We start from the raw sequence: 13,545 nt of genomic DNA, 5'->3' as shown, positions 1-13,545 counted from the left end.
TGTTATTCTGGAAATCCATAGTACTAGCAGCACCCTTTACTAGTACCTTCATTCACCTGAGCATAATGAGCCCACTAAATTCAGTTTGAATCTCCATGCTTTCAGCCTTGATGGCTTATTTCTGACCCCTGACCTGCAATGTAAAAAAGGTCATGTAAAGTTCTGAAGGGTATTGGTGAGTCTCTTCTGGATGGAAGAGGAGAGACTTACTCATTATAGCACTTTCTCTGGAGCTTACGTATCCTGGATTGCGTTTGACAGATATTGGAGTAGTAGGCTAACATTTCATGATTCACATCTGGAAAAGAGAAGGTTGTGATTCAATCCTGTGGGGTGTTAAAATTTCATTGTTGTCCCCATCCTAATCATGGTCCTTTGCTTCCTCTGGAAGTCAAACCTGAGGCCGTGTTTAGTTAACCTGCCACCAGCCATGATTTTGTGAGCCCCCTCTCCCCATCAACACTTTATTTTTCCTTGTTAAGAGAGCAAAAGAGCTCTCTTCAAACAAGGAAAGGCTTTTACAAAAGATGCAGGCAAGTTTCCAACTCTTTTTTAGTTATATATGATTACTGTTTATTTTGAACTGAGTTTTTAAATCAGCATAGCTCAGGAAACCTCCAGTCATCCTCCTTCCTTCCTCCCAGTTACTCTCACAACAGCAGTGAGGAAGAGCATTCATTCTCACCCCCAATATTAAAAAACAAAATAAATTAAAACGTTTCAAAGTACTCAATCTTTTTTCTATTTCCGACAAAAGTAATAAATATCAAACAATTGGAGTTTTCTTGGAAGTGTCAGGATCTTTTGGAATTTAAACTCTGAAAAAGTTCTTCACTGCAGTACTTTGTGGATCCTTACAATTATTATTGTCCATTCCAGGATTGCGTGGTTCCTGCAATAAACTGTTTGATTATTAACTCAAACTCCAGTTTGGTCTTTGGAAGGAGGAAGAGAAAAAGGAAATACTATGTACATTTCTTGAGAAATGATATTTACCAATCACTGCCAAATTCCTTAAAAAAAAAGAAAGAACGAGAGAGAGAAAAGGAACAATAACAATGGACTTACCATCTCTGGGAAAAGTTATCTTTATGCCTTCAACAACTAATCTTTTGTGGCAAGATTCTATTTATTGTAAATATAATAAATAGCTAGAGGGAATCTGACTACAGAATAAGAACAATCATGAACATTGAACAATCTGTTTGAGCCCATTCCCCAACCTGCTTAACTTTGTGTAAAAGTGCAGATCCCACAATTTGTTGAGCTTCCCCTTGGATATGGGATGTTGTCACAGAATGTCGGAATACCTCATTTATTGCCTAGAATTATTCTGCATTTTCTTTCCTGAGACTCTGCCTCTGTTGAGTCCTTTCCTCAGAAAAATATCCCTTTACACCACATACATATCAGTTTCACTATCCCTGGCCAGGCTAGCATGTCCACCTTCAGGTCACAGATCACATGGAAGAGAAGAACTTTGTTCAAGGAACCAAAAGTCACCATAGATACGTCACCAGACCAAATAAGACAACATTTGGAACCACGAACTACAAAGACCCTATCTTGTAAAGAATCGTAACCCCACCCTAATTTGTATTCACTGACCATCCCTGTGAAATGTGTTAAACATTCATCATCCTATATATTACATCCTATAAATACCAATTTATTGGTATAGTTGCCTAAAACTGTAAACTTGGTCCACTGTCTTCTTCGGGAGCTTACCTTGGGGAATCTTCCTGCTCAGTCCTTGCTCGCTCCAAGGAAAGCAGACCCCTGTCACTGTCATGCAGCTCCTGTCTTTGTTTCTCAGCAAGAGTCATGTTGGTACCATGTCACACATTTCTTTTTTTAAAAAATTGTTTTATCAGGGGCTCCTACAACTCTTATCACAATCCATATATACATCAGTTGTGTAAAGTACATTTGTACAGTCATTGTCCTCATCATTCTCACAACACTTGCTCTCCTCCTAAGCCCCTGACATCAGCTCCTCATTTTTCCCCTCCCTACCCACCACCTTCCCTCATGAACCCTTGATAATTTATAAATTATTATTTTGTCATATCTTTCCCTGTCTGACTTCTCCCTTCACCCACTTTTCTGTCGTCCATCCCCCAGGGAGGATGTCACATGTAGATCCTTGTACTCAGCTCCCCCTTTCCTGCATGCTTTTCACACATTTCTTTTTCCTGAGTGCTTTTCAACATAAAATTATAATTTATCTTCTAGAGTCGCTATGAGTCAGAATCAGCTGTATGGCAGTGAACTTCACGTTGGTTTTATCCCAAAGAAGATGATGGGGTCATCCTTTCGCTTTTCAGTGTCTGAGAAGGCTAGGAACATCTGTACTTTATTCCATGGGCTTCTAATATGCAAAGTACCTCATCCATTTCCAGGTGAAATTTCAAGCATAGTGAAAAATGTTACATCACGAGCAGAGTTCTGTAGGATCCACTGACCTTGTCCATAAGTCATGAATTTCCTGTGGAAAGTCTTCTGCCTAGTGGTCACTTCTCACTAGTCGTGTCAAGATTCCAAAAATAGGTTGCCATAGGATTCCATTACTTGTCATCAGTGATTATTTTCCCTTTTCCCGGTTGTCCAAGATTTGGACCCAGGAGTGATGAATCCCTCACAGATCCTCTCCCTAAGCTTCACGGTGCCTGATGACTCCATGTTGCCAGAGCTGGAACTCCCAAAACCTGCAGAAGAGGTTTTAGTAGTTTGTGAGCGATATATTCTAGTAGAAGAAACCCCACCCATCCATAAGGAAGTGATGCTCAAGCTCCAGAATGCCCACCAAGCAGTTCTCGCTGCAGCTGAGCACAATGACCCCGAGGCCACAGCGGTCCATTGCTGTGTGAGAGCAACAGTGAGAGGACTCAGTGCCGTCACAAACACAATGTCCCTGACATAATGACAGTGATCTATAGGGATCACATGGTTTTAGAAAACACAGGGATAAGACTTCTGGAGCCAGAGCAATGGGGAGGCACAGGACCATCTTGCCAACCTCTAAGGTTTCCGTTCCCTCCAAAATATTTGCTCCAATAATGACCTCTTCCTTAATATTTATAAAAACCCCAAAAATATTGTAATTTTCATTAATTTGTAGATTTTATTCATACACTAAATCGCATGTGTGCAAGTATACCTTTTTTATATATAAATGCTGTTTGCCTCATTGGTAGCTATGGCATGTATTTAAGGATTTTATATCCTGGATTGGTGTATGGGACTGAATGAACATGAAAGCACCCAATTCATAGAAACCCTATAAGACCCTGTGGATTGCCAAGATTGTAATAGTTTAAGCTGCAAAGAACTATGCCTGATTTCTCTACAACAGTAGAAAACTGGATAATTTTAATTGCCCTTTCATGGGCCCATATTTTTCTATAATTTCCAAGTTCCACAAATTTGAAAGTTCTGTGGGTACATTGATTAAATTACTGACCAAATATCACTTCATGATTTGGAGCAGTGGGACAAAAAGAAAACAACATATCGTGGATTATAGAGCCCAAGCCAAGTTTTTTTTTCAATGTAGAAGGAAACCGCCAACTTATATGGATAATTTGCAGCACGTGATTAAAAACGTCGTCTACAAAGGGATACTCCAGGAGTTATATAATCATTTATCAATTTGAGGATTAAGAATGTAGGAGTGGAGTCTAGCCTGTCAATCAGATCATAGCCAATGAGGCTTCTGTGTGGGCATGGCCTTCTCATGGGAATTCTGGGAAATCCAGTATTTCCTCCTTTGAGGCAGGAAAGACTCTCTCTCACTACTTCACACTTTGGGAGACATAGCAGCTGAGAGGACACATGAACCCATCCTGTGCAGCCCTGGGCACTGGGGAAGTCATTGGGAGACCCCTGCCAGAGCTGAGATGTTTCCAATGACACTGGATGCAAAGACTTGCTACCCACTGGCCTGTGATCTTCTACATTCGGCATCATTGCATGTGTTTCGTGAGTCTGAAGAGACTTTATAGATTGCTGTTGGACATATAGGCTAATATCAGACTTATGGACTTGATCTGGACTGGGCTGGGCCATTTTCTCAATGTTCAATTGTTCTTGTATATAAATCTACTTCTTATACACACAGAGATGAAAGTGACCTGGACTGAAAAAAAGAAAAGAAAGAAAGTGACCTGGACTAATGTGCAGAGATACACGCAGTCGGAATCTTATGTTGTTCAGACACCCACCAACCCCAGATGCCATGAGATGACAGGCAGTCTGCTGCAGTGACCAGGATCAAATGATTACATTCCAGCCTACATGGGAGAAAATACTCAATTCAGTGATCTCCAACTGGCAACTGGGAGACTGTCCTGTGCTTGAATCTCTGGATATTGACTAAACCTCTGGGTTGTTTTTGTAACCTTGCCATTACTTATCCCTTCAGCAGAATCTTCTCAAAAGAAGCCATTTGAGTACCACTCTTTAATTGTATTTCAACCTTAAAAATTAGAATATATTAGAGATTATACTGTGGTTACAAGTAAGAAGGAAAATACATGAGGTCAACTCTTAGTCTGGAACTTTTTGCAAACACTGATATGAGGGATAGACATGAAGGAGAAATCTAAATGGGAAATAAGCTTTAAAATGGCACTTTCAGAGATAGTGTCACTGCTTGCATTGTCAAAACTATGAATAATTTTCCAAACTGGATCAATCTGTGAGCTTGGTTAATTAATTCAAGGTGAGTTCTCTGAGCAGTTATTCAGTGGCCATGCACAGACCACAACTCGAGAGACTGAGCAGGAATATTCAGACTTAACAAGCACCCATTTCACCTGGGGTAAGGCCACTTCAGTGGCCATGACAAGCCCTAAATGTGGAGGTAACATTCCACCCTTGGTCTGTGAAAGCCAGCACATCTTCAGGCAGTGCTGTAACTCCTCTGAAAAAGCAGAGTTGTGGTCAAAGACGCTATTGCTCTGTGTTCTCCTGTGCCTGGTGACAGTTCCCCAAGGTGAGGGTCTCAGATAGCAAAGCTGGTTTATGGGGCCTGTGGTGAGTGCATGTGACTGACAGGAACTTATTCTCTTTATTTCTAGGTGTACTGTCCCAGGTGCTGCTTCAGGAGTCTTTTCTAGGTCTGGTCAAGCACAGCCTATTGTTCTCCCTCACCTGTATGGTCTCTGGTTACTCCATCACCAGTAGCTACTGCTGGAGCTGGCCCTTGGGGAAGAGTCTGCAGTGGTAGGGCCCCATATGCTATGGTGGTGATACATAGTATCACTCATCTTTCTGAAGTCCACTCTCTAATCACCAAAGACAATTACAAGAACCAGTTCTCCCTTTTGCTGAGTTCCCTGACTGTACATAACACAGCCCTGTGTTATTGTGCAAGGTACACATCCATTGTGGGGACTCAATGTGAGCCCAGACACAAACTTCCCCTGAAAGGGAGGCAAAGAGCAGCAGGAGGCACTAAAGACCCAAAACATCACAGGTCCCCACCCTAGACAGGCACTGAAGAGCGGGTCAGGAGGATTTCCTGTTGGAGTCTGCATGTTCTCTAACTGGCTCTCAGCATCTCCAGGGACAGTTTTCACTATTCATTTCTTCCCTACATTTTCTAATCATCACTGCTAACTTGAAAGGAGGAACTAGTAAACTCTGTTTGCAGTAGAAATATTAACATGACTCTGACCCTTAATTATCTTTCTATATGACCCATTTTATTTTTATTTTTGACAAGCAGATTATCTTTCTCATTCTCATACTACGTGTCACGTAAAAACGTCTAACAATGAATGGAAACACAGGCAGGTAAACACTCATGAGTGCAATGCATTGTTTAAAATTACTTGAGCTTAAAGGGTGACATTGATCTAAAGTGTTTATATTCCAGACCTGTTGTGAAGGCATTGTTTATTTGTTTTTGCCATTATTTTTGGACTTGTATGTAAGAATAGATGTTTTTCTTTTCTTAAAAATCATTTTGTTGGGGGCTTGTACAACCCTTATCACAATCTGAACATCCATCTATTGTGTCAAGCACATTTTTATATTTGTTGCCATCATCATTTTCAAAATCTTTTCTTTCTACTTGAGGCCGTGGTATCAGCTTCTCATTTCCCCCTCTCACTCCGCCAACCCCCTCCCTCATGAACCCTTAATAATTTATAAATTATTATTACTTTGACATGTCTTACACTGACTGATGTTTCCCTTTACTCACTTTTCTCTTGTTAGTCCCCTGGGAGGGGGTTATAGGTAGATCATTGTGATTGGTTCCCCGTCTCTTCCTACCTTCACCTTCCCCTCTTAGTATGGCTACTCTCAATATTGATCTGTGGGGTTTATCTGCCCTGGATTATCTGTGTTTCCAGCTCTTACCTGTACCCATGTACTTACTCTGGTCAAGCCAGATTTGTAAGGTAGAATTGGGGTCATCATATGGCGGAGGGGGGAAGAGAGAAAAATTTTTATGTTTCATTGGTGCTATACTGCACCCTGACTGGCTTGTCTGCTCCCAGCGACCCTTCTGTAAGTGGTTGTCCAGTTGGCTAGAGATGGGCTTTGGGTTTCTACTTTGCAGTCCCCCGCAGTCACAATGATATGATTTTTGTTCTTTGATGCCTGATACCTGATCCCTTTGACACCTTGTGATCACACAGGCTGGTGTGCTTCTTCCATGTGGACTTTGTTGCTTCTCATCTAGATGGTCACTTGCTTATCTTCAGGCCTTCAAGATCTCAGATGCTATATCTTTTGATAGCCAGGCAACAACTGCTCTCTTCACCACCTTTGCTTATGCACCTGATTTGTCTTCAGCAATCATGTTGGGAAGGTGAGCATCATGGAATGCCAATTTAATAGAACAAAGTGTTCTTACATTGAGGGAGTACTTGAGTAGAGCTCCAATGTCCATCTGCTACCTTAATACTAAACCTATAAATATACGTACATAGATCTATTTCCCTATCATCATAAATATATTTACATATGTACATGCCTGTATTTAGACATTTATAAATGACCTTTGCCTCCTAGCCCTTTCTTCTATTTCCTTTTACTTTCCTCTTGTCCCACTATCATGCTCAGCCTTCATTTGGGTTTCAGTAATTCTTCTCGGTTACATTGCTTGATCAAGCCCTACACCCTCAATGCCATCGATTTTAGATAACTTCTTGTTCCTTTGTCCCTGGCATTGATAACACCCATTTTCACTCCCTATGTCCCTCCTTATGTCCCTCCCTATGTCCCTCCCCTGGAATCATCGTTCCTGTTGTTTTCTCCTCCAGATTAGATGGTTTTCCTTAAAAAGTATAATTCAGTGCCACTTCACTTATGGGTAATGTTTCTTTAATAAACACTACATACACAAAATTTTGTATCTTATTTCTTCTTACGTGAACTTCTGGTAGTTTTTTTATCTTGCGGCATTGCATTTAATTTGAACTATAAATTTACTAGTAAACATTTGTTATACTCTTTTTAAAATTAAATGTATTAGGACAAATTAACATAAGTACGTTCTTTTTATCTGTTTTTCCCACCCATCAGTCAGTTCTAGTATTGTTATGAAAACAATCCTTAGTTTTTTCTGGTGACTTGAATACTGCTTTGATTCTGGAAGTTATAATATTGTTGAATATTGGAGAATTTTAATGGCTTTCCTTTAGTAAGACAGTCTAGGAAGAACTCATGATGATTTCTCTTCAAAAATTAGCTAATGGAAACTTTATGGGTAGCAATAGAACATTATCCAGTATGCTGCTGGAAGTTGAGCCACAAGTTCAGAATATTTTCAAAATATAACCTGGAAAGTGCTGATTCCTCAAGGTAAAGACATCCTTGGTGACATGGATGGAGAAACGGTTTCAGGACTTTCATTGCTGATGTGATAGGACTAAAGCGAGAAGCTGTAGTATGCATGACAAAATTATGGGCATTCCGTAGGCTTAGAGAAATACCAGAAAGAATGACCCACTCAGGGATCAGTCTCTGGGACATCAAGGTTAGTTGGCACAAAGAAGTCCACAGAGACAATGAGGTAAATTCTACATTATTGAACAGTGATAGAAGTCTTCAGAACTTGTGAGGATTCTTTTAAGGTGCAGCCATTCACCTGTCTCTTCCCCCGAACAAATAAGAGTCGAGATGACCACAGACTAAATCCAATGGAATAGCGTGGAAACACTAAATCCAATGAAATAATGCGCCATACAGAAATCAGCCTACAAAATCCTGAGGCCAGAAGAAGATGCCATCTGCCTACCATTATTGACCAATCTAAGAGGGGTCATGAGAAATAAATAAATAAGCAAAGGGGTATAGGTTCTACCATCACATTAGTGATGGGTTAAGTAAATGTTTGGTCAATTATAGCAGGCTAATTTTTAAGTTAATCATATTTTATGGCCCACAAATAATGTCATAAATATAAAAATGGCCCTTGGAAGGATAAAACAAAATCAACATTTCCCTACCCTTACCTTAGGAGGCCTGGATAAAGTGGTGAAATATGTAGAACACCATTTTAAAAGGACAGGGCTTACTGGTTGGATAGAGACTAGTGGAATCCGTGAGCGATTAGACCTCAGTAACCCTTCAGGCTTGGGACAATACTTATTCCAGTTGTTCAATGTTTCACTGAACTGTAGATAGCATGGTGAGAAAAAAAAACACAAGGGAGCACACACTCAGGATGATTGACCATTTGAAAAAAAATGGCAGCATTTATCCAAGTACAAAATACTCTGCCAGAAGAAGTAGTAAAAACAAAGTAATACAAATTGGAAACCAGGGGGTAAGTGGGAGAAGTGCTATTGTATTATGGGGATTGCAATCCATGACATATAAGAAAATGGGTATGGATTGTTGAGAGGAAAGCAGATTTGCTCTGTTAACATTCATCCAAGTCAAGGTAAAAACTAAATAACATAAGATGCTAAAGAAATTAATGTCTATAAAATAAGACTATGGAATTATGAAGTATGCTTCCAATACACTTGGAATTTTCATAAATCACTAGAATGCTGAATATTGATATCTTGAGTATGCAAAACTTTAAATGGATTGATGTTTTGGGAATCCATAAATCTATGGTTTACTGTTTCTGGAATGAAAAATTGAAGAAAAAATGATCTTGTAGTCATTGTCCAAATCATTTCATCCTGAAATACAACGTTCAAAGTCAGTGAAAGGTTAATATCCATAGACTGCCAAAGAAGACTAATTTAAAGTTTACTGAAGTTTAAGATGAAAAAATGAAAATTTTTAATGAACTGCTGCATTCTAATATTTAATCACATGAAAAATCAGGAGCCACTATAATTTCCATTAGTGATTGAAATACAAAGTTTTAAAAAAGTTGTCACAAAGATTCAAAAGTTTCAAAATGCAACTTTGTTGATTGAATTTTAGGGATTGCATGATAGATAGAATTCTTCATGACAAGTAATTTATTAATCACAAGCCTTACTTTTAAATACTCCACCACATGAATATGCAAATAATCAGAGATCTACTAGATCAAATATGAGTATGTTGTGTTTCCTGAAGGATCGTTTAACTAGCATACCCTCCCCGACAGAAACTCTGAGGAGACAGCTCTCACACCATGGACTGGATCTTGAGAATCCTCTTCTTGGTGGTGGCAGCTACCGGGCAAGAAGTCACCGGTCTCAGGGAGGAGGAAGTGGTTGTAGCTACTCTAGATTGATTTTGTCCACCTGTCTTCACTCAACAGGCAGTGACTCTGAGGTCCAGCTGGTCCAATCTGGTGCTGGATTGAAGAAGCGGGGTGCTTCAGTGAAGATCTCCTGCAAAATTTCTGGACACTCACTCACCAGTTACCTTATTGGCTGCGTGAGGCAGACCCCTGGACACAGGTTTGAGTGGATGGGAGAGATCTTCACTAGTAATGATGGAACAAGATACCCACCAAAGTTCCAGGGCAGAGTCACCATGACCAGGGAAACAGTCATAAGCACAGCCTGCATGGAGCTGAATGGTCTGAGTTCTGAGTTCTGAGTATTGTATGAAGGCACTCAGTGAGATAACCCAGTGAGACAGCTGTGCTGGGCTCACAGAAGATAGTCCACCAAGGTACAGGCTGCCAAATTTTTCAGTTGGGTAATCAAGAGGACAAAAAGAAAAAACAAACATGTATTTACTTAAGTTGTTTGAGACAGTTCCCAATGCATGTCGCCCAAAATAAAAATTTAGGGAGGCGGGCGGGGGACAAAGGTCCCTTACAGATTTATTTATTTTCCCATTGGGAAGAAGAGCCTAGGATCCAGTTGGAGCCAGTGAGCTTGGTAGCAAAGCAGATTCTGTATGCAAGGGTTTATTCCAAATAAAATGTATACGCATATGATTGGTTAATCAGTGGATTGCTGCAAACAAGTTCTCTAAGCAATACAGTTGTCTTAGTTTCCTTAGAGAGTCTTTAAAAAGAAAGAAAGAATGAAAAGCACGGTCTGTGTTTTGTACTGTGTGGAAGAAAAGTATTTTGAACCGAAGGCTATTATCGCGTATTTAAGAAACTCAAGGGGACATGAAACTTTGGCTGCTCGATATAAAATGGTGGTTTTTAGATGAATTGAGCATTTTAAGGAAGGTCTTGAAGATCTCAAAGATAGATTCCAAGTAGAGGTCAGATCAGAAGTTTATGGAGAATGGCGGGACTGCTTTTATTTTTGTTTGTTTACTTATTGTTGTACAGGTTATATCTTGTGTCATTTCTGGGTGGGCATATGGTTGTCATGGGGCTAAGGATTAATCCTGCTAAGAAAACTGAAAATTGCATTGGTAAGAAAAATGTCAATGATGATTGACTTTACATAACAACACAAAACATGTCAATGCTTTGAGAGTAGTAAAGGTTATCCTAGGAAATTTTATTGTAAAAGACTCTGCCATGTTGGGTGAGTTGAAAACTGTCCAAATACCTATTATTAGGAGACTAGATAAATAAACTCTGATACATACACATAGTGGAATATCATGCATTTCTGAAAAACAGGGATGGATGGCATTATGAAACACCACATGATGTGAAGGGACTTGGAAACCATTATGCTGAATGCAATTAGTTGATCACAAAAGGACAAATATAGTATGTGTCCACTATTGTTTGCTAAACACCAAGATGAAGGAAGGCTTTTACCCTCAGGCTGTGCAATATTCTGAGCTGGTCTCCCAAGCAACAAGGTAGAGAGCCTGCCAAGTGCTCATGGAACATAAATCACCTGCTTTATATGTACGTGTTAAAAATCTCTCTGACAGAGGATATTTCATCTAAACTGGGGTCAGATTTTCAAGCAGGGGCTAGAAGAACATTCAGTTGCTGCCATACAACATTGTACTAAGGTCACTCAGAATCAGTAGACACATCTACAATACTGGATTGAGACTATACTTGTGTAGTCTTGGGATCCAATCCCAGTAGCCACAAAGTCAAGGGAACAGAAAACAATATTGGCTAAATGTGTGTTAGAAACATCTGCAACTTAAATGGTCTTGAATAGAAATTATATGACTTTGACTACAAAGGATTATCTTCTGAAGTGACTGCTGGCATTGGAGCCTCTGCTCATTTGGTTAACTTTGCAGTGGTTCTCAACCTGTGGATCATGACCTCTTTGGCGGATCGAACGACCCTTTCACAGGGGTCACTTAAGACCATCGGAAAACACGTTATGATTTACATTATGATTCATAACAGTAGCAAAATTACAGTGATGATGTAGCAACAAAATAATTTTATGGTTGGGGTCAGCAACATCATGAGGAACTGTATTAAAGGTCGTGGCATTAGGAAGGTTGTGAACCACTGCTTTACAGGAGCACATCAAGTAGTGGGAATTTCTTTAAATAAAAAATACGATGGAACAAAAGGTCCTGTTCCAGGCTATTCTGTTCCAGCAGTAGTACATAGCTTTATAACAGCGTGGGGGAAAGACCATGAAAAAGATGCATTAAAAATCAGAGTAACGCAGTTTTCATCAGTGCCTGTATTTGCGGTCGGCGATAGCTATGACATTTTTAATGCATGTCAGAAAATATGGGGTGACGATTTCAGACATGTAATAATATCAAGAAGTACAGATGTGCCACTAAAAATCAGACCTGACTCTGGAAATCCTTTGACATTGTATTGAAGGTTTGGGATATTGAATTTCGTTCCATGTTATAGAGAATTCAAAGGGTTACAAGTTACTGCCACCTTACCTAAGAGTTATTTAAGAGAATGGAATAGATATTAATACCTTATAAGCAAATTGTATAAGGGGTGAAAGGAAAAAAGGGGAGTATTGAAAATATTTCCTTTGTTTCTGGTGGAACTTTGCTACAGAAGTTAACAAGAAATCTCTTAAAATATTCCTTCAAGTGTAGTTATGTGGCAGCTTATGTATTTAAATCTATAGTTCTATTGGATCAAACATAATTGTACAATTACTGCTATTATCAACTTCGATACCTTCATATCAGCTCCCCCTATCCACTCCCGCCCAACCCTGGAACCACCCCCCCTGCAGAACCCTCAATATCTATCTATCTATATATCTATCTATCTATCTATCTATCTATCTATCTATCTATCTATCTATCTATTTTTTGCTGTAACTTCCACCACCCCTTGCATCCTATCACCTGAAATTCTGATGTTTGTTCCCTTTGAGTGGTCTCATACAGTCACCATTGCTGTTAGTTTCTCCCTCCCCCAACTCCACACTTCCCCAGAAAAGACCTGCATGGGACTTCAATGAACCAGAAGGTAGGGAGAGGCTCCGAATTTATCGCCAGGTTCTCAAGGCTGGTTTCTGAGTGGCAGCAAAAAAGCCGCCTAATTTGGCCAAGGTAGGTAATGTAAGGCAAGGGCCCCAGGAAAGTCCAGCTGCATTCTTAGAACGCATCATGGAAGCTTTTAGGCTGTATACCCCCATAAATCTGACATCAGAGGAAAGTAGGGCTGCAGTAATAATGGCTTTTATTAATCAAGGTGCATCAGATGTCAAAAGAAAGTATAAAGGCTGGGAGAAAAACTTTGAAGGATTTGTTGGAAAGAAAGACAGCGGATGGAAGATCGATGGATCCAGGCAGGAGAAACTAGGAAGATGACTAGGGAAATTGCCCAAGTATTAGTGGCAGCTACTGCAAGTGAAGAGGGAGAACAAGGGAAGGCATTAATAGAAATGGGAGGCTAGACTAGGAAAAGATCAGTGCAGTTACTGCGAGGAAAGAGAGTACTGGGCCAGAGATTGACTCAAAAAAGAGCTTTTGAAAGGAATGATATGGTGCTGGCATTGCCAGGAGGATGGACACCAGTTTGACAGGTGCCGCAATCTTCATAAGACAGCATGTCCCCTATTTTTATGCGGGGAAAAAAAGGCAGAACCTAGAATGAGGAACTCGGGGTTCAGAATCCCTCCCTGAGCCTAGGGTACCATGATTGGTGGAGGGGAAAATGGTTGATTTCTTGGTTGACACAGAGGCAAAACACTCGGTCCTCACCCACGACAATGAAAAACTGTCATCTCGTACCACCTGGGTGCAAGGTGT

General features: G+C 40.1%; 1 pseudogene; it reads left to right on the top strand.

Moving 5' to 3' along the window:
• Nucleotides 1-2,680: 2,680 nt before the first annotated feature.
• Nucleotides 2,681-12,258, top strand: LOC142427569 (nicotinamide phosphoribosyltransferase pseudogene; annotated as a pseudogene).
• The last annotated feature ends 1,287 nt before the right edge of the window (nt 12,259-13,545 follow it).

The sequence above is a fragment of the Tenrec ecaudatus genome, chromosome 15, assembly GCF_050624435.1.
Source record: "Tenrec ecaudatus isolate mTenEca1 chromosome 15, mTenEca1.hap1, whole genome shotgun sequence".
Taxonomy (NCBI): domain Eukaryota; kingdom Metazoa; phylum Chordata; class Mammalia; order Afrosoricida; family Tenrecidae; genus Tenrec; species Tenrec ecaudatus.
The sequence above is the reverse complement of the archived record's forward strand: the minus strand, read 5'-3'. Positions and strand labels throughout refer to the sequence as shown.